Below are 5,898 nucleotides of genomic sequence, written 5' to 3'. Positions count from 1 at the left end.
TGTTCAAAGTAAACTCAACTTTAGAAGAGTGCCTTGCGTGTGGTAGGCATGTATTACACACTTGCTGAATAAATGAAAGAGATGAGATGAAAGGCCAAACTAAGAAATATTGAGACCTGCTGAATTATTTATGAAGGCTAAGAGGAAGAGCCAAGAATCCCTCCATTCTCTCCATTGACTGGGAAGATTGCAATTTCACTAAAATAAAAAGGGAATGCTGATGGAAGAAGGGGATTTGAAAGAAGACAGTGGGTTCTGGTTTGAACATAGTGAATTTGAGATGCCTGTGGATTGTGCTGGTGAGATGTCTACCTGGAAGCTCAGGGGTGAGATCTAGGCTAATGAAGAAAACTTAGAAGTCATCTGCATGTAAGTGATGCTAAGACAGTAGAATGGATGAAATTGCCCTCAAAGAGCAGTGCACAAGGAAAGCAGTGGATCAATAACAGACTTTAATAAATATCATAATTAATAAAATGTATGCTATCATAAATAATAAATGGTAAATTATCTTTCTATATTATGATTTGAGGGGTCATTAGAGGTGGTGAGGTGATATAGGGCAATACCAAGTGAGGTGGCAATTGTTCAATTATCACAGTGATCACATAACTTGCCAAAGCTTAAATTAGCTTGTTACCTATTAACCTGATGGATCTAAAAGATAACCCTTGCCCCTGCCCACCTATACTTAGAGTAAGCTTTGTAGTTCGTCCTGTTTTTCCAAGGCAAGCTTGCAAATCCTCAGATTCTTTATACTTGTCAGAAAGAATGAGATCCAAATTCTTAGATTGCATTTCTTATCAAATTATTTTTATTCTCAAGTTAGCTGGTATTCAATTGGTGGATATCCCTAAAATGACTGGCACTCTGGGGCCCCGTAGCAGCATTCTGGAACATTCCATGCAAAGCTTCGCTGTCTTTAAAATTGGTTGGATTAATGTTATAAGTCTGAAGAGGTTATTTATGGTTCAAGATAAAGGGGCACGTGTATTTTTAATTTTACGAAATATTTTTAAAATAATTTATACTTTATGACTAATACATTGTGATTGATATATGCCATATATATTTGTATGTAGTATGAATATTTCCTGAAAATTAAGAAAGATTATTAAATAAATTTTTTCTTCTGGTTTCTTCTCCACTTTCAAAATATTATTATGACATTCTACTAGATGTGGTTTTGAGAGGGCGAATTTTTGGATTTACAAAATAAAAGATATTTGTGAAATATTAGATTTGTGTTATTTCCAAAATAAGAACAAAGGCCACTCTGGCCTGAAAGAGTACCATTTGAAATGATTAGATCCTGGCAGACTGGCAAGAACAGATGCATTTTAATTAAATTATTTTTCAATTTAATCTTCCCCAGCGGGCAGGCTCTTTCTTCTACCTTTTCATGAAGGTGAAGAAGTTCTGAGAAAAGGGTAAGTTTGATACCAATATTTTCTTATTTTAAAAAACGTTGACAACTTTTTTGGCCCTTGGCTTGCATCAGGTGGTGTCTCTCCACTGAAGGTCCCCTTGGATCACCCAGAGTTGCACTTGTAGCTGGAACAGTGAGCAGAATCAATACCTCATAGGATCAGAATGGCTCCAGTAATTAATAGAGAGCCCCTTTTGAAATGTTGTGATGCACAGAGTAACTTGGAGCTTGCTATTGGTGGAGTTCTGTGGGCTGAGCAGCAAATTAAAGGTAATTTGTGGGAGATCAAAACACAGATACATAAGCCATCACTCAGAATGCCTTTGAAGCCATGAGGTGTGATTATATGAATAGGGGGATCTCATCTATCAATGTAAAGAGGAGACACTTCAGCAGGCCTAATAGCTCTAGTGGTTTCTGGGCACGTTCAATTATCTTATTCATCAACTGGATGAAGAGCTAGCCAATCAAGTCTCTGTGTGTCTGGAGATACTCGGCTGTTTGACCCTCAAACCTAAAGATTTGACTGTCCTCCTTTTTGAAGCAGACACAACTGCTCTGTGCCAGACCGTCACCACATTGGGGTCCCCCAAACCATCTGAATTCCTGAGCACTTGATGGCTCACGCTAATTCATCAAATATTGGGCCCTCCATGGAGAAAAGATGCTTGCCAGAGCAGACATCAGCACCACAGTTGTTTCTCTCAGTGACTGGCTCCTTGGAAGCAAACCAGTCAATGGTTATCAGGCTTCTTACACACCGAGCCCCAATCTCCAGAGGTGACTCACCCAAAAGCAGACCTTGAAGAATAGTCAGACTTCTGCCAGAGCCTGCAACTTCTTGAATAATGTCTGGGGCAACCTAAAGGGCTTGGAAAACTAGCTCCACAAGAATCAGCAACAAGAAGTTCCTGAAAACTTGTTACCAAAAGAGTAGCAGTTATTCTACCACCAGTTCTTACTTCACTGATACTTAAAAGTTTGAAGATCTAAAGCTTCTGGATCAAGATGACATGAATCTTCCTGATTGGCTGTTGGCTCCCTTAGAATCCTAAAATCTGGAGAAGCCTGGGAATGGCAGCTGTGAGATGAGAGAGAAGTTTAAGTCCTTGTTGCAGGTGTTTCAGGAGTCCTACAGTGGGAATGATTGGCTTGTCAAGCCCATTTCCTGTATCATTGTTAGGGCAAGCAGCCCCAGGGCGTGGAGGTTGAAAACCTGGGGAATCTGGTGTCTGAATGATCACACAGAAGCCACAAAACCCTTGTCCACTCCCAGCATGATTATTGAGGATTGGCTTGTCCAGAACCATCAGGACCCATATAAAGCCCAGGTGGTCTGCAAAGCCAATGAGCCCTGTACAAGCTTTGCAGTGTGTGTGTGGTGAAATTGTGAGAGGGAAGTTGTGTGTAAATAGCTGCTGGAGAAAGAAGAGAAGGATAAAAATGGTAGGCCTGGGGACTCAGAATCTGAGAAGTTTATAGATTCCCTGAATATGTGACTCTGTCCTTCCAAAAAGAGCCAACAGATCAAGCTAAGACACCAAACACATTGGCTCCTTCTAGAATTGCTGGTTCCTTCCACGTGATAAGGAACAATCTCTTCTCAGAGTGGCTCATCCCACCCTCATGTAAAGAAAGATATCCCAAGGAAGTGCCTAGTATCGAGGACAGAGCTGGCAAAAAAAGATTGTGAGTCCTGTGACCGCTTCCAGGTGTTCCTTCAACACAACTGACTGGGTCTGGCCAGGAAAGAAGACGGGAAACCTCAGCCAGTTATCCTCAGAAGATACTTCAAAAGGAGGCCAAGGAAGTACCACTTAAGTCACCCCTACAAGAGGAACACAACTTTCCCCAGACTGTTATGGCCCCCCAGTAGTTTCCGATCTCTTTGCCTGTATGAAGCTCAAAGTTGATGAAGAAAAGAGGTTGTATCGAATTCCTCTATAGATGTGAAGGAATGGAGTACTAGTGTCAAGCAACTGTTTTGGAAATTATCACACTTCCACGAACAGAGTGACTGCAGCTTGCCAAATCATTGTGTTTCTGGGTGTGACCAGTCAGCTTAGTTCTTTCCTGCTGAATTTTGAATTGGTGAAGAGAAATAATTCATCAAATTAGGAGTTACTGTGTAAAAGAAAATGGCTGCTTGTTGATGCTGAGGTGATTCAGTTCCTTCTTACAAAGTATTAACTTAAACACCACTACACTAGCAACACAGCATCTTAGTGGATATTTCTTTCATAAGCCTCCATGGCTCCTTAGCTTGGGTTGTTACTAGTACATTAAAATGCTGCAGGTTTAAAAATGAGATAACGCTATAATCAAGCTGTTGATTAAAGCTAGTAACCTTCCTTAACCTTTTGATTATCCTTCTCTAGACATTTCCCTTGCTGTGGATTTTCTTCTGTTAGTGATGGAAATCATTATTTCTTCTGCTTGATTAATATATAGTACTAGAGGCCTGGTGCACGAAATTCATGCCCTTGGCAGGGGGTCCCTCATTCTGGCCTGTGCCCTCTCACAGTCCGGAATCCCTTGGGGGATGTCCGACTGACGGCTTAGGGACTGACGGCTTAGGCCTGCTCCCCATGAGGAGCGGGCCTAAGCTGTCAGTCAGACAACCTTAGTGCTGCCATGGAGGCAGGAGAGGCTCCCACCACCATCACTGGGCTCACCAGCCATGAGCCCAGCTTCTGGCTGAGCAGCGCTCCCCCTGTGGGAGCACACTGACCACCAGGGGGCAGCTCCCGCATTGAGCATCTTCCCCCTGGTGGTCAGTGTGCATCATAGCGACGAGTCATTCCTCCGTTTGGTTGATTTGCATGTTAGCCTTTTATTATATAGAATATTTCACACAAATAGCTAACCTTGAGAATATAGTGACCTCTTTTTTTTTAAATATATTTTATTGATTTTTTACAGAGAAAGGGAGAGAGATAGAGAGTTAGAAACATCGATGAGAGAGAAACATCGATCAGCTGCCTCCTGCACATCTCCTACTGGGGATGTGCCCGCAACCCAGGTACATGCCCTTGACCGGAATCGAACCTGGGACCCTTCAGTTCGCAGGCCGACGCTCTATCCACTGAGCCAAACCAGTTTCGGCTATAGTGACCTCTTTTAAGGCAAAATGTGTACCAAACATCTTGGGCAAATTTTGACATTAATTACACAACATTTTAGCCCATGTTATTTTCTATATTATTTTCTTTTGGAATAAATTTAACTGCTACAAATTTTGTCTTTATTTCATGCTCTAAATAATATTAAAGAATCTAGTGAGCTCTTTTAGAAGGTCTCTGCATTGCTTCAAGACAATATCCTAGGTGATCCTAACCTGTTTGAAAATATTCTGAAGAAATGCAGGCAAAGGATCTCCAATGCCGACCAATCAAAGAGCAAAAGGCAAAATATGTTGGAAATGTAGTATTTGAACTATTCATTATCCTAAGGGCTGGTTATTGGTGCATTCCGTGTAAATAGAAGTTGAGCTTGACACCTGGTGCTTTTAACTAGGGATAAATGTAATGTCCTCTTACTGCAAGCCTTACCTCTAGAAGTATAATGCGGTGACATTTTAGTGAACAGGCCGCTTTGAACACTTGTGCCTCAGGGTGTTTATTGAAGCTTTATGAAAGCTGATGTTTTCTTAATATACTTAAAGTCATGTCCATGCTTTAAAAAGTTTCTCTGTAGGAGAGAAATGGGATTTATAATGTTTTTAAATTCTCTGTTATAGCTGCTTTCCAGACCTTTAAGCTATTAAGCCACTCAACCTGCTTTGGTATATGGTATTGGAATTATTTTTAAGGTTTGTGATGTTGTCATCTAGAAAGTGCTTTGGGGGAAATTTCACAGTCCGGCAGTGCTGTTCACTATACAGCTTCACTGGTATGATTGAACCACAGCTGAAAAAAAACTTCTATTATTTTTAGGCCCAGCCCCCACCCCAGACACTCTTTAGAACTTTAATAAAGGTAGTGAGTAAAACACTAAGAATTCTTCCCATTATCTGAGGTTGCAGGAAACATTGAAGTTTTGAGGTTTAACAGAATGTGTATTCCTAATTTTACATTAATCACTATGTTAATGAGTATATAAAACAGTCTTATGCATTGATGCATTTTATATCTCCCTCCATTAAAAGCACAGCAGCAATAACAAACAAATAAACAAATAAATAAATAAATAAATACATACATACATACATAAGACATACAGAGAAAACTTAAACCTAGTCCTAGACCTATTTGTGTATTAAAGGATGTAAATTAGCCAGAGCTACTTTTAGATCTAATAAACTACTGATACCTTGGAGAACCTCTTAAGAGTAGACTGCACTTGATGATTAATACTAAATCATGTTGTAAAATGCCATCCTGAGAAATTTAATAACTTCTCACTGGGAGACGGGGTTCAGACTCTGTGGGTATGAAGCTGCAGAAAAATTTAAATGTTGGGGACAGATG

At 40.4% G+C, this 5,898-nt stretch overlaps 1 pseudogene; it reads left to right on the top strand.

The window, feature by feature from the left end:
- The first annotated feature begins 214 nt into the window (after nucleotides 1-214).
- Nucleotides 215-3,376, top strand: LOC102439552 (annotated as a pseudogene).
- The last annotated feature ends 2,522 nt before the right edge of the window (nucleotides 3,377-5,898 follow it).

This window comes from Myotis lucifugus, unplaced genomic scaffold (assembly GCF_000147115.1).
Source record: "Myotis lucifugus unplaced genomic scaffold, Myoluc2.0 scaffold_102, whole genome shotgun sequence".
Taxonomy (NCBI): Eukaryota; Metazoa; Chordata; class Mammalia; order Chiroptera; family Vespertilionidae; genus Myotis; species Myotis lucifugus.
The sequence above is the reverse complement of the archived record's forward strand: the minus strand, read 5'-3'. Positions and strand labels throughout refer to the sequence as shown.